Below are 27,143 nucleotides of genomic sequence, written 5' to 3' on the forward strand. Positions count from 1 at the left end.
ATAGAAGCTACATTTGTTTTTCATATAATCCCAAGAAGGGACCTTATATACATATGAAAAATGTCTTAGACTACATAGATTGGAGAAGATACTTTTTTTTCCTGTTAAAATATTATCCTAAGGATACACTACTCTGAGAGGAAAATGCAATTGAGAGAGAAATTACCAGAAACAGAAAAAAAATTGTAGAACATAAGGATCAAAATTTCAAGGCACGAAGAGAGAAAATAGTAAAAACAGAAGAGGGGTTTAGGCAAAGGACAGATAAGATTCTCAAATTTGTGGAGATATAAGAAATGGAAGGGAAGGTTGTCTACCATATTAAAGGCATAAAAAAGCTTCTGGATCACCAGTTCTGAAGTATATATGATTCAAATCAGATTTGTGTGAGGAAAGGGAAATAAAATAGACAACAATATGTTCTAGTCAGTTTGTGCCAAAGCCACATATTTAAGAATTGGATGCACTAATTTTTCTGCTCTTAGCATAAAAATACTCTACAGAGAACCAGAAAGACCAGATTTTATGGTCTCATATTGAGTTTACTTCCCTCATGTAAATTTTGACTATATCTGGCCTGAGGAAATTCTTCATTTTCATCACCCTGCAGTGAAAATAAAGAACTCTGTAACCTGAATATCTTTAAAGCTTCCCTGACACTTAGCAAAGACTACATTATCTTTTAATAGGTATGCATTATTAATACAACAAAAGAGAAGGGTATTTCTTTTCTGCCTTGCATGGATAACTATTGTACAAAAGCTTTACAAATGGGAAATATTTTGTTTAGTTATAGGCAAGCTCTGAGCTTAATGTGAGTTATCTTTCCAATAATTAGCACATCATCTGAATGTATTGTTCACTATTCAACACAACTGTTTCCCCAAGGTATAGTATGACAGTGAGAAAATATACTTTTAGATCATTCCTTTTAATCTCTTTCCTCCTGCTGCCCTTTCCCTAGTCACAAAATCACAAAACAATAGAACTTGAGATTTGGAAGGGACTTCAGCAGTGATTAAGGCCAACCAGTACATAAAAGGAATTAGACCATCCAACTTTGCCTTTCCTCTCCAAGAAGGGGATACACACCCAAGAGAGCCTATTCCACTTGTAGTCAAATTGTTAGGAGGTTTCTCCTGACATCAAGACTTCCATCTATTGCTTTTGGTTCTACCACCTGCCCACTTAGTGTGATGAACATCAAGCACAAAAATTCAACAGTTCAGTTCAACTCAACAAACATTAAACTGTTCATAAGATATAAGAAATCTAATATGTCTTTACATGTCAGCAACATAAAAAAGCAAATAAACAAGAGTTTAATGATAATACTCACCCTTCTGTTGAGAGACTATGCAAAGAAGTTGTTTTTAAAGCATAAGTATTCCATACAGACTTTGGAATTTATGATCAACTTCTGACTTTAGGAAATATTCTAGGAAGCTAGGATTTTGGGTAAAGTGAAACCATTTAGCCACTGGTAAAAACAAGTTCTAGTATTTATCACATTGTTTTCTAAAATATTTGACCAACTTTCCTTTCACATACAGTTACCGTATCAGAAAATTTGAAATTTTCAGAATGTTGAAGACATCATTAAAGTATAAAGATGTTATACAGGGAAGAGAAAAGTAAAAGAATGTTTCTGTTGACAGGTTAAGTATACAATACAATAAATTCAACACAATACAATACAATTGTATTTGTTTTGAACAAATCTTATTGTGTTCACTGAATTTATGGCAGAGCCTTTAACACAACTGACAGTTTTAAGTCATGATAAATTTTGTTGCTAAAAGATTTGAAATGAAATTCATTCTTAAATTATTCTTCTTTTAACTTTCTTTGTCAGAAAATAGAAATAACCATTGTTAAGAATTTTGCCAGATGTAAAGAAGTTTTAAAGAAGAATGATGCTTTTAAGAAGCAAAATTATTAGAATTCTACTTTCCCCTTTTAGGAAATGATAACCTGAAGGGAGGAACTTCAGTCATCATACACAAGTTAAATTCTTCTGTTCTTTTTCTTAAACTAAACATCTGTGTGAAATAGATCTGTATAAAGTAGGTACTAAAGTGCTTTCTTAAGAGTCTTCAGATACTATGAAACATAACTAGAATATAGCAAATCTCCTATATTTCTTCTTTCTCCAGCTTTACAGGAAGCACTGTTTCTTTGTTGAGTTCCCTGAGAAGATCTTGAGGGTTAGGAGACAGAAAAGGGATTCAGGTGGATTAGATCAGGATTGGGGAAAGAAAGAAGTTAGGTACTAATAAAGAAATTTCTCAGAAGAAGAAAATTTCTTAACAGTTTTATTAGCTCAAAATCTTAAGTAAATTCTAATTTTTTGCTATCATAGAATCCCTTCCCAAAATGAAGCAGAAGCTAATTGGTCTTTATTCTTTGGCATTGGTTCTGACTTGAAAACCTTCAGCCTTAATATAGTTCTGTAGGACTACGTTAGGCCTTCGATTATCATTTCCATTTTACAGTTAAGGAAACTGCTTCAAGTAGCTGTTAAATGATATACTGAGGTATACATACTTAGTAAGTGTCTAAGTGGTTTTGAATTATGTCTTTCTGACTCTCAGTCCATTGTTCTATCCACTGGGCCTCTAGCTGTTTTCCTGAAAAATCACTCAGAACTATATGATACATAGGTTGAGGAAAACCAAAGAGCATAAGATGCAGAATTTTCCAAGTTTGAACCAACCCCCTCCCCCCACTAGCATTTCTGGACTGAAGGGGATACCCAGTTTTACAGACTTTTGGGTACAGTTCCAAATTGCTCTACACAATAGTTAGATCAGTTAACTACTCCACCAACAGTATATTAGTGTCCCAATTTTCCTATATATCCTTTAACATTTCTTGATTTCTTTTTCTGTCATATTAGTCTGATAGGTGTGAAGTGGTTCCTCAGAGTTGTTTTAATTTACATTTTTCTAATCAGTAATGATTAAGAGCAATTTTATGTGGCTATAGAGTGTTTTGATTTCTTTGTAAACTGCTTTTTCCCCAACCTTTGGTCATTTATCATTTGGGGAATGAGCCATATAATTATAAATTTGTCACAGTTCTCTATATATCTGAAAAATAAGACCTTTATCTGTAAAAATTTGCTGTAAAAATTCTTTCACTTTAGCATTAATCTTGGAGGCAACTGAGTCTGTAGTGGCAGCTTCCAGAGCTCTCAGCTCACAAACAGTGTGTGTGTGTGTGTGGGGGGGGGTTCAGACAACTGAACATAAAGAAATCCTATTAGAATTGTTTTTACTTGAAATGGAAAAAATATAAAAAAATAAAAAGACTATCTTTTACATAGTGTTATATTTATATATCATAGTATATATCTATAAAGTATACATTAAAATAATTATTGATATTTTATTTTATAATTTAATATAAATATATTTAATTATATATATATATAAATATAAAATGATCAATAAAAATAAACATATATTAAACACTTACATCATTTTAGGCACTGTGCTAAGGGATGGGAATACAAAGAAATACGAAAGACAGTCCCTGCCCTCTAGAAGCTCATCTGGTGGAGAAAGACAACAGTTATAAAGAAACACACTAAAAAGAAAAAAAAAGTGATGATGAAGCTCTTCCATAAGATGGGAAATGATGAGGTAAGTGACCTTGGCCCCTTTTTTCAAGTAGAGGTTCTGGGAGGACTTGTCCAATGTCTAGCTGAACAGAGAAGGTGAAAGAGTTCAAGAGACAGAGGGTATTGAGAAGGTATTGGTTACAAATTTGATGTGATTTTTCAGGAAGGTGGGTTCTATACAATGTTGTCAGGAATGCCAAAGATTATTATTTTTAATAATTTAATTTTAATTTTAAATTTTTAAAAATTATATTGGGGGAAAAGAAAACCAAAAAAGGGATAGGATATTTGCGTAAGTTTAAGTTCTTTGAGCCAGATCTAATAAAATTAAATTCAATAGGAATAAATGTAGAAGTCTTTAACAGGCACAAAAAATAGTTATTCTAAAAAAATCTGAACGTTTTAGTTGACTGAAAAATCAATGACTCAGCAGGGTGATATGGCAGCGAAAAAAACCTGAGATATTCAGTTGCATTGAGATAGAGAGAGAGAGAGAGAGAGAGAGAGAGAGAGAGAGAGAAAATCTTCCAGAAATAGGGACATTATCATACTACTGTACTTCACCCTTGTCTGAATTTATCTGAAGTATTATGTTCCATTCTCAGTGTCACAGTTTAATTAGGACTTCTGACAGAGAGTAGAGCGTCCATAAGAGGGTAATCAGGATTGCAAAGGGCCACAAATCAATGTCATCCAAGAATGGGCTGCAGGAACTGAGCTCATTTAAGAGAAGATAAAGTGAGAACATGATAGCTTTTTTTTCAAGTATATTAAAGATTGCCAAGTGAAGAAGGGATTACACTGTTCTGCTTGCTCTCAGAGGGCAAAATAAGGAACAACTGGAAGAATTCAAGAAGAGGTAAGGATAAAGAGAAAAGCTTTCCAAGAAGTGGAGTTGCTCAGAAGTAGAATATAGATTTCACTACATTCAGTGGGATATATTCAACTTGAGGTTGAATTTTTTGAAAACGACATCATTAGCAACCTTGGAGAGCACACTTTTAACTATGACTGGGAGAAAGTCTGACTGTAAGAGATTCAGAAGTAGATGATAAGTGGAGGCGACAAGATTAAGTTGCTTCTTCTCTCCATTCTCATCTCATTGGCAATTTATAGATGACTCTGGTGTGTGACCAAGTTTCATGATCCTGTTCAAACTTTCCACCTCCTCAATTACTTTCTGAAGTCTCAATCACCTTTAGCATTTTATCTAAAACCCATATTAAATTGATTGAAATTGAAACTTGTGATTGAGTCTGATTGACTTTTAAATTTTTCTTAAAATTTGATAAATGAATGAGATGATATGATTGACCAAATAAATCATCCATTCTTTAGAGATTATTCACATAAAGGAAGAACAATACACAGATAATGATCATGTCTTTTTAAACTGTTTTAAGGGGAAAATAAACCCAGTCATTTTTTTTCTGGAATCTTAACCTTTTTGAATTATGTTAAAAATGAATTCCTTAGTTTTTTTATTTTAATTATGTATTTTTCCAACATGAATAAAGCACAGCAATCTTCTTCACTTTTTAATTCCATTTTCACATATTCTTATAGCAATCAAATTTTAGATTCCAGATATCATTGGTTCACTCTTGTAAATGCTAAAAATTATATCACTATAAAATCATTATCAAACCTCTTTCATTTCATTCATCTATGAATATTTTTATCATGATATTATTGCTCTGATTAATCTCATGCCAAGATTTCTCCCCTCTCATTTCCCCTTCCATTATTTTTTGCTGTTGTATTGGGAGGAAATTCTGCTCGTCATTGTCCATCTTATTCATAATGTTTCACTTGATATTAAAATGTTTTGTTTTTTGCTTTGCTTTGTTCTGCTTTTTTATTCCCATGCCTCTCTGGCTGGCAAGATCAAGTGTTTTCTAGCTAAGGAAATTTTGGAATTCCTTTGTCTTTTCTGTTAGTGTAAACATTTTATAATGGATTCCTTACTCAAAAATCATGAAATTTCCTCCTAGTATGTTAATGTTGAAGATTGTAGAGAAGCCCAGGTATACTCCATAAACCACAGAAAAAGTTGAGAACCTTAGAAAGACCAGTGACAAAGAATAAATAAAAAAGAAACAGAAACAAGTTTTTCCATCCAGTTCAGAACTGCACAAAAAGACTACTGGAGGTTTGGGAGAAGAGCCATGCCAGGGAAGTCAATGGGATTTCAGATATGAATGGAAGGTGCAAGAGGTAAAGAGAGGAGTCATAGAAAGAAAGTCAATATATACCAGTAAGAGTGAATCTAAATAAAGTTAGATTCTGCTCCTGGCCAAGCAAAATGGAGCAACAAATAAGTCCCTGTAAATTATTGCATAGGGAGACAATATCTGGACACTTACTCCTCAGAGTTGGAAGTAACATCAGGAGACAGGAACTACTCAGACCATTGAAACTCATATGTGATGGGTTTGGGGAGGGATGTAATTTAGGGTCTAAAGCCATTATGATTTTCAACATCCAACTGAATCCTGAAAGAGCTGCCATGGGGAAATAAACATTTTCTAATTGAGGATTATGGTTTAAAAAAAAAAGAGACTAACTGAGGCTGGAATATTCCGTGGACTAGGAGGGGGACTAAAACAAAAACAAAGGAATGGAATGGAGATAAGTACTTAACACAAGCCAACATATATAGATAACAACATCCAAACTACAGAGGCGACAGGAAAAATTAAGCCTACCCTATCAATCCAAGAAGACTTTAGAATTCAAGAATTGAGTCTAGAAAGATGAGAAACACAGGAAAATACCATAATAAAGAAATATTATGGATTAAGAGATGTCCAAGAGCTAAACTCATGAGAAATTTCACAAAAGATGGAAGGGAAGAAAAGGACAAGAGGTTATGATTAGCAATGATAATAAGTGAATAGGAATGGGATGAACTCATGAAATAAAGCAGCAGAATGAGATAGAAACCAAATCAAACAAAATGTTTATAAGAAACACAGATTTACACAGAATTAAGATGATGTCTGGAAAATAATTTTTCTTGCTTCTATTCTAGCTGTTTAGAAAATTCAGCATAAAAATCTCAAATGAAGCAACAGTAAAAAATTAGGCATGGTCAGAAAATATAAACAGAAAAAATGATATTGTACATTAAATATATAATGGAGAATGCTAGTGCCTATAAAATTAGATCAAGAATATAGGAAAATATCTCCACTATTTCCAATATTATATAATATTGTTTTAGAAATTCTAATGATAGCAAAAGGACAAGAAAAATAAGTTGAAATTTTAAAAAAGCAGATGCAGAGTTGACAAAATTAATAAATTGTGAAGATAATATGAAACTCATTTATTAATTGAAACAATATCCTACAAAGTAGCAATTTGTAAAATAAATTCCCCAATTTATTAACCTTTCCATAAATTGCCTATAACATTTGTCAGGAGAGCTAGAAAGAGAAACTTGATTTGAAAATCACTAAGGAATGTGTAAAATACTCAGGAGCCTACTTGCTAAGCCACACACAGGAATTCTATGAATACAATGTGAGAGAGAGAGAGAGACAGACAGACAGACAGACAGATAGACAGACACAGACAGACAGACACAGACACAAATACACAGATGTAGACACAGATACAGAAGCAAAGTTGTTGTCTTTTGTAATCCCTTGACATCAAATGACTGATGGTATGACATGTACTTTATCTTGATTATGGTGAGGGGAATGAACATCCTTTTCACTGCCTTTTCCAGAAGCATTATCACTTCCATGGTCTTATTTAATAGGAAACAGGACTTTAGGTGATGACTGTGGGATACCTTAGCCTTATGGATGTGGATTCCTCCCATATCAGTGTGACATCACAGCACTCCAGTAATACCACATTATATGATATTCTGGCAACCAATTGGCAGCAACCCAGTATATCCAAATCTATCTCTTGATTGTCTAATAGTCAGTGTACTCCATATTCCCCACTAGAACCCAGAGAACCCAGAGACTTTGATTTCCCAGAACTGCCCAACTGGTCATGGGAATATGGAAGATAATTTGTCAGAACCACTTAAGGGCAGAACTATGATGGTATTTGATTGTCCTCAAACTTCTGACTTCCCTTCTTTTTTTTTATAATCAATCAACAGCCATTTATTAAGCAATCATTAGGTGCAGGCATTATATTAATCACTTACAAAAACTTTAATACAAAGGTCCCCTTTCCCTCCCTAGCAGCTTTTCAGATTGTCTGTAATCTCATTTACTATGTATATATCTTCTCAATATCTTGTTTTTACTTGGAATATGTGGTCCTTGAGGGCAAGAACTACTCTAGCTCTTTTTTGAATACCCATAGCTAAACAAAGTACCTTCCAGCTACTAAGTCTTTAAGAAATGCCTGTTGAATGAAACAGATCCTTGAAGAAAATTCATTATTTATATCATTTTATAACTAATACTAGTCTGTGATCCATTCTTTTCCTCATTTCATCAGACCCTCACCTTCACCTTTCTGAAAAGCAGGCAATTTGTTTAATTGATTTATTTATTTTTGAGAAGTATTTTATTTATTTGTTTTTCCAACTACATGCAATGGTAGTTTTTACCAATTATTTGCTTTGCAAAGTTTTGAGTTTTACATTTAGCTGCTTCCCTCCCTTCTCTCTCCCTTTCTGCTGGCAGAAAGCAATCTGATATAGGCTCTACATTTATAATTGTGTTAAACATAATTCCATATTGAGCAGGTTGTGAGAAAAGAAACAGATCCAAAGTGGAAGAAGAAATAATTAGAAAAATGACATAATGCATAAGATGTTTAAAAATTGAAGATAATAAACTTTGGTCTCTATTTAAACTCCATCTCTGGATATTGATGGTATGTTCCCTTGCAAGTCTTTTAAGATTGTCTTTGATTGGGGTGGGGGTGGTGGTGGCAGCAGGAGAATAGTCTTTCCTAGGAGCTTTCTCCAAAATATTCCAAAAAAACCTTAAAATTAGGGTTCTAACTAAATTTTCAAGAGACAGAACCCATAGAAAGATCCAGTGAGGCAATTTTCCAGCCCAAGGTAACCTGGAAGATCATGGGAAAGCTCTGTTCCACAGGGGTAGAAGGGGTGACAGCACAGCCAGGAATATTGCACCAGAGTGAAGTAGCTCCAGTCTTCCAGGAACAGCCCACAGGGTGCCTGGACACCTAGATTCTGGAGAGTGTCAGCTCCCAGTAGCAGAAGCAGTTTCCTGACCTGCCAACCCAGAAAATGGCAAGCACAACTTGTAAGATCAGGGGGGAAACATCTGCCAAAGTGGGTGGGAGCCAGCATGACCCTCAGTGCAGCTTCAGCCATTAGCATAGCTGTGGCCCTCAGCACAGCCCAGATCCCAAGAAACAGAACCTGGCCTGCAAAGTGACCTGGCAGTGAGCCTCCTGGCAGCTGCTTCCAGAATGCTCAGACCACAGAAGGTAAGGGGGTGAGGGGAGACTGTTGAAGTCTCTCTTCTGGCAGTGGGACAGGACTCTTGTGCTTTGTCCATATTCAGACCCTGGTCTAGGTCTGTTATCCCTTCTCTCTACCCCTCATTGCCCTAGAGCAGGGACCTTCCTCACAGTTTCAGGGCAGAGGGGTGTACTTGTGGTTATCCACAGACCAGAGCACAGGCAGGAGAGCAGTATGGGCCACTCATAAGACATTGAAGGAACTGAGATCCTTTCAGGGTGTCTCAATAATACTCAGAAACTCAGGAAGCCCCCCCAAAACTAGGCACAGGCTAGGGAAATGAGTAAACAGAAAAAAAGGAACTTGACCTTAGACAATTACTTTGGTCCCATGGAAGACCAAAACACACAATCAGAAGATGAGAAAGTTCCAGCTTCTACATCTAAATCCTCCAAAAAATATAGAAGTTGGGCTCAGGCTATGGCGGAACTAAAAAAAGATTTTGAAAATCAATTAAGGGAGGTAGAGGAAAAATTGGGAAGAAAAATGAGGGAGATGCAGGAAAAACATGAAAACCAAGTCAGTAGCTTAGACAAGGAGATCCCCCAAAATGCTGAAGAAAATAACATACTAAAAACTAGTTTAGGTCAAATGGAAAAAAAAAAGTTCAAAAAAGTTAATGAAGAGAAAAATACCATATAAAGCAGAATTGGCCAGATGGAAAAAGAGAAAAGAAAGCTCTCTGAAGAAAACAAATCCTTCAAATGTAGAATGGAGCTAAAGGAAGTTGATGACTTTGTGAGAAATCAAGATACAATAAAACAATATCAAAACTGGCTTTGATTATTGTACCACTGAAATCAACAAGTCTATCATAGTTGATCATTACCCAATGTTGCTGTTAGTGTGTATAATATTCTTCTGGTTCTGCTCATTTCATTTGGTATCAATTCATGTAAGTTGTTCCAGGTTTTTCATGAAATCCTGTCCCTCATGATTTCTTATAGAACAATAGCATTCCATCACATGCACACATATTCAGTCATTCTGCAATTGATCGGCATCCCTTCAATTTCCAATTCTTTGCCACTACAAAAAGAGCTGCTATGAATATTTTTGCACATATGGATACTTTCATTCTTAATTAATGAAAAAAAATTCTTGGCAGCCCTTGGCTGTCCTTTTAATCATGGCCCAATTTCCTAAAACCAACAAAACCGAACCTGAGTCCTATTCCACTATTCCCAGCTAGGGTATCCAGATCTACTTTGAACACTCTAATTTTTTCAAAGTAAAATTAATGTAAAGTAAATTCTTTAGACTCTAAGAGACAGAAAGAGACAGAAACACTGAGAAAGAGACAGAGACAGGGAAAAATATTGAAAGGTTTAGCAGAGGCTCATGGTTAAGTCTAGATAGATGTATTTAAATGTTCTTCTTTGTAGTTTCCCTTAGTGAAATCCAGGGCAATTAGATGGCTCAATGGATAGAAGGCAAGCCTATAGTCTTCGTGACTTTAAATCCGGCTTCAGATCCTTACTAGCTGTGTATGGATGATTAGGAACAACTAGAACAAGGAGTATAGCTAAATAGAAGTAATTCAGTAGTTACCTAAAAACATGAATCATAACCCCAGAGGTTGGCTAAGTTGCAAAAAGTCCAGATTTAGGACATCATAGACAGCATTTATATGATACAGTAAGTAAATGTCCTCTTTTATACTGATTGCAAGGATGCTGACGTTAGATTTCAGAAGTTTGGGAGGAATATTGCTCTTGATTCAGATGGGGCAAATGTGTTTTACTTGTTCCCCTTATCACCTTTTAAAAGTGAGTGTTTCTGAATATTAAGTGGAATTAATTTTTTCCCAAAACATTGATAAGCTAAAGAAACATTCTTCTTTGGGGGATGGGGCAGAGCCAAGATGGTGGTATGAGGGCAGGAATTCCCAGAAACTCATTCGCCAAAAAACTCCAAAAGCCATCAAATTATGACTCTAGTCAAAATTTAAAGGGAAGAACCTACAGAAAGATTGAGTGATACATTTTCCCAGTCCAAGACAACTTAGAAGATCCACAGGAAAGATTTGTTTCACCAGGACTGGGAGTTGGAAAGAGTCATAGCAGCCAACTGGAACAAACCAGTCTAGCCTTCCAGGAACAGCCCTTGGAGTGCCTGGGTCCATGGGGGCACCTGGGTCAATGGCAGAGAGAGAGTTGTTTCCAGACCTCTTGGCCCAGGGATCATCAAGAATGACTTGAGAGGGTGGTGAGAGAACAAACTTTGCAGCACCAGAGTGAGCCAGAGCCCCCACTAGCACTGGACTCAGAGTAGCCCTGTGGTGGGAACTTGTGGCAGGAACCTGCAGAGCCAGCAGGCACTTCCAGAGCACCCAGCCCACTGATGGTAAGGGGGAGGGGAAAGACTGTAGAGGTCTCTCAGCTGTCCCTGGGGCAGGATTCTGTTGTTTGATTACACTCAGATCCAGGTTGTAGTCTGGGCCCCCATACCACCATAGAGAAGCAGGGGCCCTCCTTACAGTTCCAGGACAGAGGGGAATGCCTATGGTCATCCACAGACCAGAGCACAGGCCAGGAGAATAGTCAGAGCCTCTCATAAAAGCTTTGAAGGAACTGAGGACCCTGTGGGGTGTTCCCCAAAACCCCGAAGCCTTGGAAGTGTGGTAATTAGTCATAGGCTGAGGAAATGAGCAAACAACAGAAAAAGAAAAATCTGACCATAGAAATTTACTTTGGTCCATTGAGGATCAGAAGATGACAAAGTCAAAACTTCTGTATCCAACACCTCCAAGAGAAACAGGAATTGTTCTCAAGCTATGGATGAGCTCAAAAAAGACTTTGAAAAAGAAGTAAGGGAGGTAGATGAAAAACTGGAAAAGTAATGAAAATGATGCCTGCAAATCATGAAAACCAATAAGAAACTTGGTGAAAGAATTACAAAAATTACTGAAGAAAATACCATGTTAAAAAACCAGTTTAGGTCAATTGGAAAAAGCAACCCAAAAGGCAAATAAGGAAAAGGTCTTAAAGAAGAATTGGCCAGTTGTAAAAGGAGATTAAAAAAGCTCTTTGAAGAAAATAATTCCTTAAATGTAGAATGGAGCTAAGGGAAGCTGATGACTTTGAAAGAAATGAAGAAACAATAAAATAATACCAAAATAATGAAAAATTAGAAGAAAATGTGAAATATCTCACTGGAAAAACAACTGACCTAGAAAATAGATCCAGAAGAAATAATTTAGATATTATTGGGCTACCTGAAAGTCATGACCAGGAAAAGAGCCTAGGCTTGAATTTTCAAGAAATAATGAAGCAAAATTACCCTGAGATACTAGAAGCAGAGAGTAAAATAGAAATTGAGGGAGTCAACCAATCAACTTCTGAAAGAGATCCCAAAAGAAAAACTCTCCCAGGAATATTATAGCCAAATTCCAAAATTCCCAAGTCAAATAGAAAATACTAAAATCTTCCAGAAGGAAACAATTCCACTACCATGGTACTACAGTTGCGATTACACAGGATTTGGCAGCATCCACATCAAGGGCTCATAGGACTTAGAATATGATATTCCAGAAGGTGAAAGAGCTTGTATTACAACCAAGAATCAACCATTCTTTCAGTGGAAAATATGGATATTTAATGAAACAGAGAACTTTCAGACTTTCCTGTTGAAAAGACCAGAGGTGAACAGAAACTTTGATTTTCAAGTGCAGGATTCAGGTGAAGCATTGAGTGGGTGCATGAGAAGGACTAATGATGAGGAACTTAATTATCCTGAAATGTGTATTCCTGAATGGGAAGAAGATACTGATTACTCATATGAACCTTCTCATTTATAAGAAGAAGCAGTTAGAAGAAGCATATATGGACAAGGCACAGGAGTTGAATATAATGGTAAATATGTTATAAAGATGGAGTCAATGGGTGATAAAAGAAAGTACTGGGAGGAAGGGAAAGGAGAGGACGAATGGGCTAAGATATTTCACATAAAAGAGTCAAGAAAAAGCTTTTTTAAATTATATTTATTTTATTTTTATACAAATGATTTTTTATACATTACTAAAATATTCTTGTTTAAGAGTAAACATAATACCCCCCAAATGTAGACCCTCATGAACAATAAAGAGGAAAAAAATTAAAATTAAAATTAAAAAAATAATAATAGGGGCAGCTAGGTGGCACAGTGGATGGAGCACTGGCCCTGGAGTCAGGAGCACCCGAGCTAAAATCCAGCCCCAGAATCCAACAATCACCCAGCTGTGCAACCCTGGGCAAGTCACCCCAACCCCATTGCCCTGCAAAAACAAAAAAAACCCACATAAAATAATAATAGTAATAAAAATAGGGGCAGACAGGTGGCACAGTGGACAGAGCACTGGCCCTGAGTCAGGAGCATCTAGCTTCAAGTCCAGCCTCAGACACCCAACAATTACTCAACTGTGTGGCCCTGGGCAAGCCATCCAAACCCATCTGCCCCACAACCCCCAAATAATAATTAATAATATTACATGTGCTTCAGTCTGTTTTCCAGCACCTCCAGCTCTGTCACGGGTGGATCACATTCTTTATGATAAATAAGTCCATCACAAAAGTTACTTCCATATTTTTCAACTGTTGCCATTGCTGATCGCAACTCCCTCTATTCATACTTCCCCACTACCATACACTATATTTTCTCTCTCCTTTCACTCTGTCCCTCTTCTTAAATGTGCTGGAGGATAGCTGAGTGGTACAGCAGATTGATCACCGGCCCTGGGGCCAAGCGGCCCTGAGCCCACATACCACCCCTAAGGCGGAGCAAGCACCTGTCCCTGTGGTCCCTAACAGGCCATCCAATCCCAGCCCATTGCAAGAAGTAAAAAGGAAAATGTTTTATATCTGACTACTCTCCTCCATGGTCCACCCTCTCCTCCATCACTCACATCCCCCTTCCCCCTGTCCCCCTTCTCTCTTTTTTACTCTAGATGTCTATACCCCATTGAGTATATATGCTGTTTCCTCTCCGAGACACCTCTGATGAAAGCAAATGTTCCCTCATTACCCCTAGCCTTTCCCCTTTCCATATCATTGCAATAGCTCATTGTAATAAAGAAAAATTTTATATGAAATATCTTAGCCTATTCCACCTCTCCTTTTTCTTACTCCCATTACATTTCCCTTTTAGCCATTGACTCCATTTTTACAATATATTATATCTTCAAATTCAGCTCTCTCCTGTGCTTCATCTATAAAAGCTCCTTCTACCTGCTGTATTAAATGAGAAGTTTCTTATGAGTATTATCAGTATCATTTTTCTATGCAGAATACATGTAGTTCATCATCATGAAATCCTCTGCTCTCTATGCTTCACCTAAGTCCTGTATTTGAAAATCAAACTTCCTCTTCAGCTCTGGCCATTTTAACAGGAACATTTGAAATTCCTCTGGTTCATCGAAAGTCCATCTTTTTTTTTTCCCTGAAAGAGAATGTTCAGCCTTGCTGGGTAGTTCATTCTTGGCTGCATTCTAAGCTCTTTTGCCTTCCGGTATATTGTATTCCAAGCCCTATGAACTTCCAATGTAGTTGCTGCCAAGTCCTGTGTGATCCTGACTGCAGCTCCAAGATATTTGAATTGTGTCCTTCTGGCTGCTTGTAATATTGTCTCTTTGACTTGGGAGTTCTGGAACATGGCTATAATATTTCCAGGGGGTTGGGTTTTTTTTTATCTCTTTCTGGGGGAGATTTAGTTTGCCTTCTGCTTCTAGGATATCTGGGCAATTTTCCTGGGAATTCTTTAAAAATGATGTCAAGGGGGGGGTGGCTAGGTGGTGTAGTGGATAAACCCTCTGTGGGTTCCATCTCTCGAAAATTTAGTTAGAGTCCTTAATTTATAAGTTTTGAAATATCATATATAGAGAGAACTTAAAAGAGGCTCTTCTCCTGTCACCATCTTGGCTCCGCCAAGAAAAAGCTTTTGAAATGGAGTGGGGCAGAAGGCAAGGGGGAATGAGTGAGTCTTCATTCTCATCAGAAATGGCTCAGAGAGGAAATAACATACACACTTAATAGGGTATAGAATCTGTCTTACCTTACAGAAAATTGGGAGGAAAGGGATAGAATAAGGGGGATGGGGAGGGGATGAGGGAGTAGGATGACAGAAGAGAGGGAAAATCATGGGAGGGGTCATCAGATGCAACACACTTTTGAGCAGGGACAGGGTGAAAGGAGGGAGAGAGAACAGAATAAATGAGAGTGGGGAGGAATAGAATGGAGGGAAATACAACTAGTAATAGTGACTGTGGGAAAAGATATTGAAGCAATTTCTTTTTTTTTTTGTTTGTTGCAAGGCATTGGGGGTTAAGTGGCTTGCCCAAGGCCACACAGCTAAGTAATTATTAAGTGTCTTAGGCCGGATTTGAACTCAGGTACTCCTGATTCCAGGGTCAGTGCTCTATTCACTGCACCACCTAGGCATCCCTTTGAATCATTTCTCTGATGGACTTATGATAAAGAAGGCAACTCATCTCAAAGACAGAACCAATTGAATCTGAACACAAACTGAAGTATACATTTTTTCCCTCTCACTTTATTTCTCTTGAATCATTTTTTTGGGGAAAGAGGAGTTTATACTTACTTTCACAAGATTATTGTAATAACATAAATAAACCACATTAGGATGTCGAAAAAAAGAAACATTCTTTAAATTAAAAGGATTATACATTATTAAAAGACTATAAGAGGCAGGAAATTGAACTTATATATTTTCACTCATTCAGTGATGCACAGTTCCTGAAATCACTTGGTTGACTTTATTATACATTGGAAGATTTTGTTGCTTTATCATGTTATAATTATGTTTGCTAAACTTAGAGGTATTAGGTGTCTGAGGCCAGATTTGAACTCAGGCACTCCTGACTCCATCACTTGTGCTCTATCCACTGTGCCACCTAGCTGTCACTTAAGTGTATTTCTTATAAACAAATTATTGTAGAATTCTGACTTTTAATTCATTCTTCTTATACTTTATTCGTCCACTTCCATTTTTTGAGTGAGTTCATCCCATTCATATTCATAATTATGATTACTGTGTTTTCCTCCATTCTATTCCTCTGCTTTATACTTCCCTCTCTCTTTTCACCCTATCCCTCCTCATCAGTGTCTTGCTTCTAACTCCCACCTCCCCAGTCTGCCTTCCCTTACACTTTCTATATATGTTATTTTCTCTTTTCCTTTAAAAAGGATTTCAAGTCTAAGTGGTTATTTGAAATGGTTTGTAGAGTACAAATAGATAAAACATTTTACGTCCATTTTTTAAAAAATAATTAATATCAGACAAAGCTCTTAAAAGCTATCCAGAAGTCAGCTGATTTCTATATGAGTCTATTTTTAAATAAAAAAGCTCTCTATGATTCATATACTTTCTATTCACCAAAAGGTCACAGTGCAGAGAACTGAATAGAAAACCTTCCAAAGGCTGTTAGATTTCATTGCTTATAGTTAACTCATATAGAAACATTAGTATTCAACAAGGATCTAATAATACTGCTTTCATTTTGAAACAGCTATCTAGAGTATGAGGCCTCATTTTCACACATCAGCTTCCTTTCCTTCTCAAAAATTGTTTCATACTAGCTATGTATCTTCTTGTTCATGGACCTGTGATTGGAATGATAGAACATTTTCACTGAATTTATTATATTCTCCAAACTCAAGCTTTAATTTACATAGAAAAGGGCAATGATATTCATTTGACATGAAGAGACAATAATTGTTAAAATTATGATTATCTTAATTATTTTTTACTTAACCAAATAGGGAAGGAGAGAACTTTGGAAAAAAAGCATCAGGTCTAATTTAAATGATAGTTCACAAAGAGCAGTTCTATATATACATATATATGTATATATATATATATACAAGAAAGGTATATGGAAGTCTCATTTTTTTAACATGAGGAACTATACTGAGAGAGACACCTTTAAAATGTTTTTAAAAACAATCAAAAGAATTTATTTTATATATCATATATCATATAACACAAGGACTGTGTTAAGTGTTAGACTTATAAAGTCTTAAAAATGAAGCAGTATTTTCTCTTAAAAATCTTGGATTAGTCAATCTATACTAATTAAAGTATACACAAAATATAGGTTAAATAAACACAAAATCAATATGAAACAGTTAGATTCATGGCATTTTGGAAAGGAGGGAGTTAAAGGCATCAGGAAGTCTCTAGGTAGAAGGCATTACTTCAGGTAAATATTGAAGAAAATGGGGAATTCTTTGAGATGGTAATGAGGAGGAACTATTTTCCAGGTATGATTTACTGTTAATGGAGAAGGCCTTGACTTATTCATTGAATCAATCAATCAAATCAAATCAATTAAAGGTATAAATTAGATGGCAACCAAAACCTTACTCAATTTGAAAAGACTGAAGTCCTTTGATCTATGGATGAAAGTAAATGATGCCACACATCAAATTTTTTGGAATTGGTTAAAAGAATGAGATACACTTCTAGGTTTGCCAATAACATAGCAAATGAGTTCACAATCCTGCATTCCAGAAACAGGTCAATTTAGTAGAGGAACTCCAGCTAAGTCCCCTAGAATCTCTTTGAGAGTTCTATTCTCTCTCTCACCAGTGTGAACTTAAGAGATTCATATTAGCTGGAATTCTTTTTTTTATTTTAAATTTATTTTGATTTTGATTTCTATTTCTTTTTATATTATTTTATTTATAATAACAATAACATTTATTATATTCTTTTTAGTTATTTTTAGAGAAAACTATAAGTATCTACAGAATATGCTGCTTTTTGTTATATACACATTTTTTAAGTTTTTTTTTGCAAGGCAATGGGTTTAAGTGACTTGCCCAAGGCCACACAGCTAGGTAATTATTAAGTGTCTGAGGACCAGTGCTTTATCCACTGCACCACCTAGCCAGCTTTGTTATATACACTTTTAAAAGGCTTTGATGGTTGCTTCTCAGGGACTACTATTAGCCCAGGGGGAGAGATCCAACCTATACCAATAGGCATATTTGACTGAGTCTCTTTGTCTTAGATTGTATACTTACTATACATGTGACTACTATCTAAGTGGTTTTAATGTCTCTTTAACTTTAAAAAGGGATCAGGGGAATAGTAATATTTTTATTATTTACATCACAGGAATGTTATTTGTGATGAAGTCAGCCAAATGGCACAGTGGATAGAACACTGACCTTAGAGTCAGGAGGATGAGAGTTCAAATCGGGCCTCAGACACTTTACTCTTATTAGCTGTGGGACCTTTGGCAAGGCACTTAATCTGATCACCTCACATCCAGGGCCATCTCCAGTCATCTTGATTCATATATGGCCATTGGATTCAGGTGACTCTGTAGGAAAAAATGAGGCTGGTGACTTAGCACAGCACCCCTTCACTCAAATTCAGTTTATGTGCTTGTCATGGCATCACTTCCCTGATGACATGATCTTTGAAAGTGAAGTACAAATATCATCATTATTATTTGTGATGAAAATATTTTGCATGCCTAATGATGAAAAATTATTCTTAGAAGCCAATAGAGAGGACAGCTGGCTGGGGCAGCAGATAGAATATCAATCCTGGAATCAGAATCTGAGTTCAAATCTGAACTCAGACACTTGATTCTTACTAGCTATGTGATCTTGGGCAATTCATTTAACCTCATTGCCCCACAAAAAACAAAGGAAAAAAGCAATAGAAGGGAAAGCTAGGTGGCACAAGGGGTGGAGCAAGAAGGATCTGAGTGTGACCTTGGGTAAGTCATTTAACCCCAATTGCCTCACCAGAATAAAAGCTAATAGATGGAGGTTTAAAAGAGTTATCATTATTATTAATTCCTAAAAGCATTTTTAGGAATTTATAGATATCAAGGTTTATAAAAATATTGTAAAATTCAGTGTCACACTATTTAAGACTTTAGCAGTTTAAAAGGATGTTTTGGCATTCCATTTTAGGAGACCAGAATGCCTGGAAAATATATACCAAGAAAGAGTCTCAAGAATAATAATAATAATGATGATAATAATAATACAGATAGTTTCAACTTCATAAGAATTTCTTTTTATTCTAGATACAATAAATGGCCCATTAAAGTTATTAAGCAATTAAGGGGGAAAAAAGTGTCTATAGGACCCCTGTTGTCTGACCTGGATCAATCAGATCATTTATAGGTGAAAGTGATGATGTAAAGATGTAATAGGAAATATACATGTTCCCATTTCTCTGTTTTGTCTCATCAGAGAGGTTAGAGGAGTCATCTCACTTCATGATCATGGCACTTAAGAAGATTCAGTCATGAAGACCATCTGTAGTTGACCAAGTATTTATAGAGTGAATCTTTATTGGAGATCACATAATTTTGAAATGATTCAGGTATTGATTTCCAAGAAATCTTAAAGAGGGAAAGATCCTGAAAGAATGGGAAAATTTACAAATGTTAACAAAATGGTACCAACAAGTATCAACCCATATTTTTTTTCCCAATTCACATGCAAAAAAGCATTGACTAAAATGATAAAATTTTATCAGTAAACAAAATGCAGTCTTTTTGTTGTTGTTCAGTATTTTTTTTTTAGGTTTTTGCAAGGCAAATGGGGTTAAGTGGCTTGCCCAAGGCCACACAGCTAGGTAATTATTAAGTGTCTGAGGTCGGATTTGAACCCAGGTACTCCTGACTCCAGGGCCGGTGCTTTATCCACTGCGCCACCTAGCCGCCCTGTCAGTATTTTCGAATATATTTTATAATTTCACAGAATCACAATTTATTTATTTTTATTTTTTAGGTAAAATAGTATGTTTCAATCTGTATTTGCACACCATCAGCTCTCTCTTGGGGGATGGATTACATTCTTTATTATAAATCTGGTGAAGTCATTCACAGCTGATCATCCTATCATATTGTTTTACTCTGTAAGCAGTATATTTCTCATTGCATCTGCTCATGTAATTCTTTCCAGACTTTACTGAGAGCATACTGTTCATGAACAAAATACAGTTTTAAAAGCTTTCCTTAAAGTTGACTCCATGACATATATTAAAATCTTAGAAGTTTTTTTATTATCAACACCAAGACATAAAGCAGAGATAGAAAGAGTCACTTAGGTGTTTTGCACAGACTGGCCTGGGTACAACACAAAATGTGAAGCAAGTTTGTTATTCCTGCTGAGGGTCTCTAGATTCTTCTATTCAAAGATGACAGTGTGATGACTAAAACACACTTGAGAACATGAGATCTATAAAGAGCTTTTAAGATTATGTAGTTTAATTTCTTCATTTTACAGTTAAGTAGATAGATCTCATGATTCATTAACCAGTGCTTTTTCAACTACAGCAACATTGCCTCTTGCCTAATTCTTAAAATTTTAGTATTATATTATTTTAATAAATAAAATAATATTTTAATAAATATACTATATTTATTTTCTGGTGGAGTGTGCTGGAGCCAGCTCTAACTCTCCCATTCTCAGCTAAAACCCAAAACCTTTCCTGATCCCCACTAATACTAGAGCCTTCCCTCCCTTGGTTATCTCCAATTTATCATGGTTATTTGTTGTTCTTCCATGGTAGTGTGCAAGTTGTCTCCCCCCATTAAATTGTTAACTCCTTGAGAGTTAGAACTATTTTTGCCTTTTCTTTCCTAGCACTCAATACAGTGGAACATGGAATACTCTTTTATTTTTAGATTTTTGCAAGGCAATGGGGTTAACTGGCTTGCCCAAGGCCACACACAGCTAGGTAATTATTAAGTAATTATTAAGTCAGGTACTCCTGACTCTAGGGCCAGTGCCCTATCCACTGCCCTACCTAGCCACCCAGAATATTCTTAATAAATACTTGCTGACTTGATGAACTTCCAGTGTTATTGGAACAACAACAACAACAAGCATTTAAAAACATTTTCTATGTACTAGATGATGAGAATACAAAGACAGAAAGAAAACAGTCCCCGCTTTTAAAGGACATCACATCCTGTTAGAGAATGGAGTATGTATACAAGCCAATACATATAAGGTAATTTGGGGAAGCAGAAAATACTAGTAAAAAAAGGAATCAGGGAAGGGATCACAGAGGCTGCAGCTTCTGAGCTAAACTTTGAAGGAGGATAAACATTTTTAAAAATCAGGAATGATGAAGGAAAACATTTCAGACATAGGAAAGACTCATGTGAATGAACAGAGGAATATTAAGGTCAGACCAGTCACTGACCACAAGCAGAAGAATAATGTGAAACAAGGCTAGGGAGGTAGATTGGATTCAGCTGTTGAAAGGTCTTAAATTTTTAGCTGAAGAGTTTACATCTTATCATAAAATGTATAAGGACTCCCTAGAAGTGTTAAAGCAGAAGAGTAAGATGCTTGAACCTATGCTTAGAAGGATCATTTTGGCATCTGAGTGAAACAAAGATTGGAGAGGGGATAAGCTAAAGGGATATTTTAGCAGCCCATAGATGATGGAGGTTTGGACCAGTGTGGCACTGTCTTATCTGCCTCCTGCAGTTCTCGTCTGAGATATTTATTCAAATCTCCCTGAGAGAAATAGGTAGAGATATGCATGAGCTACATGGGTAACAGACATACTCTACAGTAAGATAAGATCAAACCATTGCATGGAGGGGTGGCTAGATGCCACAGTGGATAAGAGCACTGGCCCTGGAGTCAGGAGTACCTGCATTCAAATCTGGCCTCAGACACTTAATAATTACCTAGCTGTGTGGCCTTGGGCAAGCCACTTAAACCCATTTGCCTTGCAAAAACCTAAAAAAAAATAAAATAAAACATTGCGTGGGTAATTCATAAGAGGTTCAGGTAATTTATAAGAGGTTCATAAAGCCTGAGATGATAGAAGCATCATAAGTAGGTATTTTTAAATTTTACAAGAAACCAGATCATCATTATAGAGTATCTAGGCACTACAATGGATAGAGTACTGTGTTTAGAATCAGAATAGATATGAGTTCAAATCCTGCCTGAGATACTCATTTGCTGTATAAGTCACTTAACCTGTTTCCTTATCTGTCAAATGAGTTGGAGAAAATGGCAAACCTCTTCAGCGTTTTTGCCAGGGAAACCTCAAATGGGGTCATGAAGAGTTGGACACAACTTAAAAATGAGTGAAAAGGAAGCTAGGTGGCACAATGGATAGAGCATTGATCTTGGAGACAGGAGGATGAGAGTTCCAATCCAGCCCGACACTTTACTCTTATTGTGTGACCTTGGGCAAGTCATTTAACCCTGATTGTCTTGCTTCCAGGGCCATCTCCAGTCATCCTGATTCATCTGATCACTGGACCCATATGGCTCTGGAGGAGAAAGTGAGACTGATGACTTAGCACAGCACCTCACTCAAATCTAATTCATGCGCTTGTCATGGGATCACTTGCCCTGATGTCATAGTCTTCTTCAAGAATGAAGGAAAAACATCATCATAACCAAAAATGAGTGAACAACAATGATAAAGGTGGATATGAGAGGAGGAAGGGGAGAGAGAGAGAGAGAGAGAGAGAGAGAGAGAGAGAGAGAGAGAGAGAATGAATAGTTGAAGCAAATTCCTAGGGAAGATGCAGGGTCAGGTGGGTAAGGGATACAACTAGAGGGGTTGACTTTGTTCAAAATTGTCTGCTACTTTTAAATGTTATATTAACAAAACATTTTACTTAAAATAAATCAGAAATGTTGAATTTTCTCCAAAACAATCAAGTATTCAATAGTTCACCACCAGATGGCATTATATAGTTTTTACATTTTTAAAAAAGCCTGGATTTGCAGAGAATCTGTGACAAAATACTTTAAATAGCTTTTTAAAAAGGGTGAATCAGTGCTATCACATTAAAGAATTTTAGAGTAAGTGATAAACTCCCCAATCCTACCTAACTGCTAAAGATTTTCTTCTTTCTTTGAATGAATATTTCTTGGAAATGAAAAGTATAGATAATAATAAGACTAGAAGTGCCCATCTTTAATTTTTGAGTGATAAAAATATTAATAAAATATTATTAATTTATTTATCATCTTTCCTTGAAGCTTGATGAAATTAATCAATTGTCTCAGTTATCTAGTGTGTTTCTCAAGGGTAGAAAAATGTAAGTTAAGCCTTCCCAATAATATTTTCTGACAGAATAATATCAATTTTGATATCTGCAACAGGAATATATGGGGGAAGAGAATTACAGTGGTTACAGATATTTCTGCATATTAAACAGTTGCTATGAATATAAATATGAAAAATCATTTTTTATCAAAAACAACTTTTAAAAAAATAATGCAGAGGGTGACTAGGTGGCACAGTGAATAGAGCCCTGGAGTCAGGAGTACCTGAGTTCAAATCTGGCCTCAGATACTTAATAATTACCTAGCTGTGTGGCCTTGGGCAAGCCACTTAACCCCATTGCCTTGCAAAAAAAAAACTACTTAAAAAAAGAAGTAATGCAGAATCAGAAATATTTCTGTGAATCAGATATTTGCCAAATATTTTGCCAAATATAGAAAATGAAGTTAACAACTTTATAATATTCAAACATGGCTTGAACTACAATTTAAGATTTCTATTTCTTATTTCAGCTCCTATTGTTGTTATCATTTAACTTGTCTTGCAAATGTTGATGTGACCTACAGAAACCATCTCTTTGACAAGATTTATGAGATGAAAAAATTTCAAATATACCTGGGTTAGAAAAGGAACAGTTACTGAACAAGGATGGACTCAGTTAGTTAAGAGGAGTATGTCATGAAATTTTGTGTAATGGTATGCAAAATGTCCTCTTTCTTTTGGCTTATATCTTGTTTAACTTTGAGGGGATAGTAAAGGACTTCTGAGAATGAACTGGTTCTGGTGAACCGCAGTGGCTAAGATGGACAGATGATGCAAACACCAGGATAAAAAGATATGTTATACCAAAATGGTGCTGATACCTAAACGAGGCAGAGCCAAAGCAGACAAAGAAAATTATAGGCCAATCTTCCTAGAAATGTTTGTGTAAAAATTTTAAAGAAAATTTTAGCATAGAGATTATAGGAAGTAATCACTAGGATAATACATTATGATCAGGTAAGATTTATATGTAGCGATGGTTCAATATTAGGAAAATAATTAGCAAAGTTGACCATATCAATGACAAAATTAACAGAAATTTTATGATAATTCCAATAGATGCTGAAAAAGCATTTGACAAAATTAAGCACCCATTCCTATTAAAACACTGGAGAATAAGAACATAGGAATAAATGGAGTTTTCCTTAAAATGAAAAAGCAGTATCTATTTAAAACCATCAACAAGCATTTATGTAATGGATATAAACCAGAAGCATTCCCACTAAGATCAGGGATGAAATAAGGATGCCCATTAGCATGATTATTGTTCAATATTGTATTAGAAATGTTAGCTTTAACAATAAGAAAAGAAAAAGAAATTGGAGAATTTAGAATAGGTAATGCAGAAGTAAAATTCTTGCTTTTTGCCAATGATAAGATGACATGCTTAGAAAATCCTAGAAAATAAACTTAAAAAGCTACTTGAAACAATTAGTAACATTAGCAAATTTGTAGCATATAAAATAAATTCACACAAATCATCAGAATATCTATATATTACCAAAAAAGTTCAAGGACAAGAGATAGAGAGAGAAATTCCAATTAAAGTAACTGTAGACAACATAAACTACTTTGGAATCTTCCTCCCAAGGCAAACCTAGAAACTATATGAATACAATTATAAAATACTTTTCATACAAATTAAGTCAGATATAAACAATTGGAAAAATGACAATTGTTCTTGGACTAAGAAAACATGATAAAAATGACAATTCTACCTAAATTAAATGAGTTATTCAGTGCCATACTAATCAAAGTACCAAAAAACTATTTTATAGAGCTAGAAAAAAATTCAAATTCAAATATTCAAAATTCCTCTGGAAGAAAAAAAGGTCAAGAATATCAAGGGAATTAATGGAAAAAATACAAAGGAAGATGGCCTAACAGTACCAAATCTAAAATTATATTATAGTCATAAAAACTGTCTGGTACTGGCTAAGATATAGAGAAGTACATCAGTGAAATCGATTAGGTACAAAAGAAACATTAATAAATGACTCTGGTAATCTATATTTGATAAATCTAAAGACTAGCTTCTGGAATAAGAATGCACTAGTTGACAAAAACCACTGGGCAAAGTGAAAAATAGTATGGCAAAAACTACGTATGGACCCATATCTCACACCCTATATCATGATAAAATTGAAATGGGTGCAGGATTTAGATATAAAGGATGAATAGGAGACTTTCAATTTTTTCCTGATGAAAATACCAGCGTTAAACAGAAAATTTGGTCTTCAAACAGGAGACTCAAGAAATACCTGAAAAGGTAAACAGGGAAAAAAAGAACTGTTTTCTAATAAGATGAAACTGGCTATATCCCCACCTGGGAGGAAGATTCTCATAACTCTTGAGAATTGTAACCAGAAGTAATAGACACTCATGACTTGTCCCCGACTCTGATAGAATGGTTTAAAAATAATATCTCTTTACAAAGGGGAGCAGTAAAGAGAGGGGAGGAAGCATGAGTGGGGTAAATTATATCACATGAAGAGTGTAAATGACCTATTGCAATAGAGGGGAAAAAAGGAAGAGGTGAGAACCGCCTGAATTTCACTCTCATCAGATTTGGCTCAAAGAGGGATTAACACATACACTCAGCTGAGTTTAGAAAATTGTCTTACCTTTCAAATATTAAGAGGGGAAAGGAGGAGGGGGAGGAAAGGAGGAACTGATAGAAAGAAAGAAAGAAGAGACAAAGGGAAAGGGGAAAGGGGGTTGGATAGAAGGTGGCAAATACACTGAAGGAGTATTCAGAAGCAAAATATTGGGGAAAAGGGATAAGGTGAAAAAAAGGGGGAAAATATAAAGGGACGGAAGTTAGCCTGGAGGGCAATAAAGAGTTAGTAGTTATAACTTTGAATATGAATGGGATGAACTCTACCATAAAATGTAAGCAGATACCAGAATGGATTAAAAATCCTATAATATGCTGCTTATAAGAAACACATTTGAAGTAGATAGATACACACAAATTAAAGGTAAAAGGAGCAGAATCTATTATACTTCAGTTGAAGTAAAAAAGGCTGGGGTAGCAATCCTTATCTCAGATCAAGTAGTTGCAAAAATATATCTCATTAAAAGAGATAAGGAAGAAAATTATATCATTCTAAAAGGTACCATAGACAATAAAGTAATTTCAATGCTAAATATGTAGGCACCAAGTGGTATAGCTTCCAAATTCTTGAAGAATGAGTTAAAGCAGGGGCGGCTAGGTGGCGTAGTGGATAAAGCACCGGCCTTGGAGTCAGGAGTACCTGGGTTCAAATCTGGTCTCAGACACTTAATAATTACCTAGCTGTGTGGCCTGGGCAAGCCACTTAACCCCGTTTGCCTTGCAGAAACCTAAAAAAAAACCCCCAAAAAAATGAGTTAGAGGAAGACACAGATAGCAAAACTATACTGATGGGAGACCTCAATCTCTCTGTCTCAGAATTGGACAAATATAGCCATAAAAAAATAAGAAGGCAGTTAAGGAAGTAAATAGAATGCAAGAAACCCAAGACATGATAGACAATTGGAGAAAACAGAATGGGGATAAAAAGGAATATACCTTTTTTATGCAGCACATGACAACTACACAAAAATTGACCATGAACTAGGGCATACAAACCTCCTAATCAAAAGCAGAAAGGCAGAAATATATTAAATACATTCTTTTCAGACCATAATGCAATAAAAATAATGTCCAATAACGGGCCATGGAGAGACAGACACAAAACTAATTGAAAACCGAATTACCTCATTTTAAAGAATGAGTGGATCAAACAAGAAATATAGAAAGAAATACTGATTTCCTCCAAGACAAAGAAAGTAACAAGACAACACACTAAGACATATGGGATTCAGCCAAAGCAATCAGGGGAGGTATATATTTCTATCTATCTATCTATCTATCTATCTATCTATCTATCTATCTATCTATCCATCTATCTATCTATATCTATATCTATCTATATCTATGTATCTATGCATCTATGTATC

At 35.6% G+C, this 27,143-nt stretch overlaps 1 long non-coding RNA gene across 2 annotated transcripts in view; it reads left to right on the forward strand.

Annotated features, from left to right (window-relative positions):
* LOC141502521 (uncharacterized) overlaps positions 1-27,143 on the forward strand; it is a 206,013-nt gene that overhangs the window by 70,028 nt on the left and 108,842 nt on the right. The window contains exons 3-4 of one of the 2 annotated variants that reach the window (XR_012472573.1): positions 3,491-3,647; positions 4,231-4,798. This is a non-coding gene — a long non-coding RNA (uncharacterized LOC141502521). Of the gene's footprint in view, positions 1-3,490; positions 3,648-4,230; positions 4,799-27,143 lie in introns of those variants that run through there. The other variant, XR_012472574.1, reaches the window with a different exon arrangement.

The sequence above is a fragment of the Macrotis lagotis genome, chromosome X (assembly GCF_037893015.1).
Source record: "Macrotis lagotis isolate mMagLag1 chromosome X, bilby.v1.9.chrom.fasta, whole genome shotgun sequence".
NCBI classification, from domain to species: domain Eukaryota; kingdom Metazoa; phylum Chordata; class Mammalia; order Peramelemorphia; family Peramelidae; genus Macrotis; species Macrotis lagotis.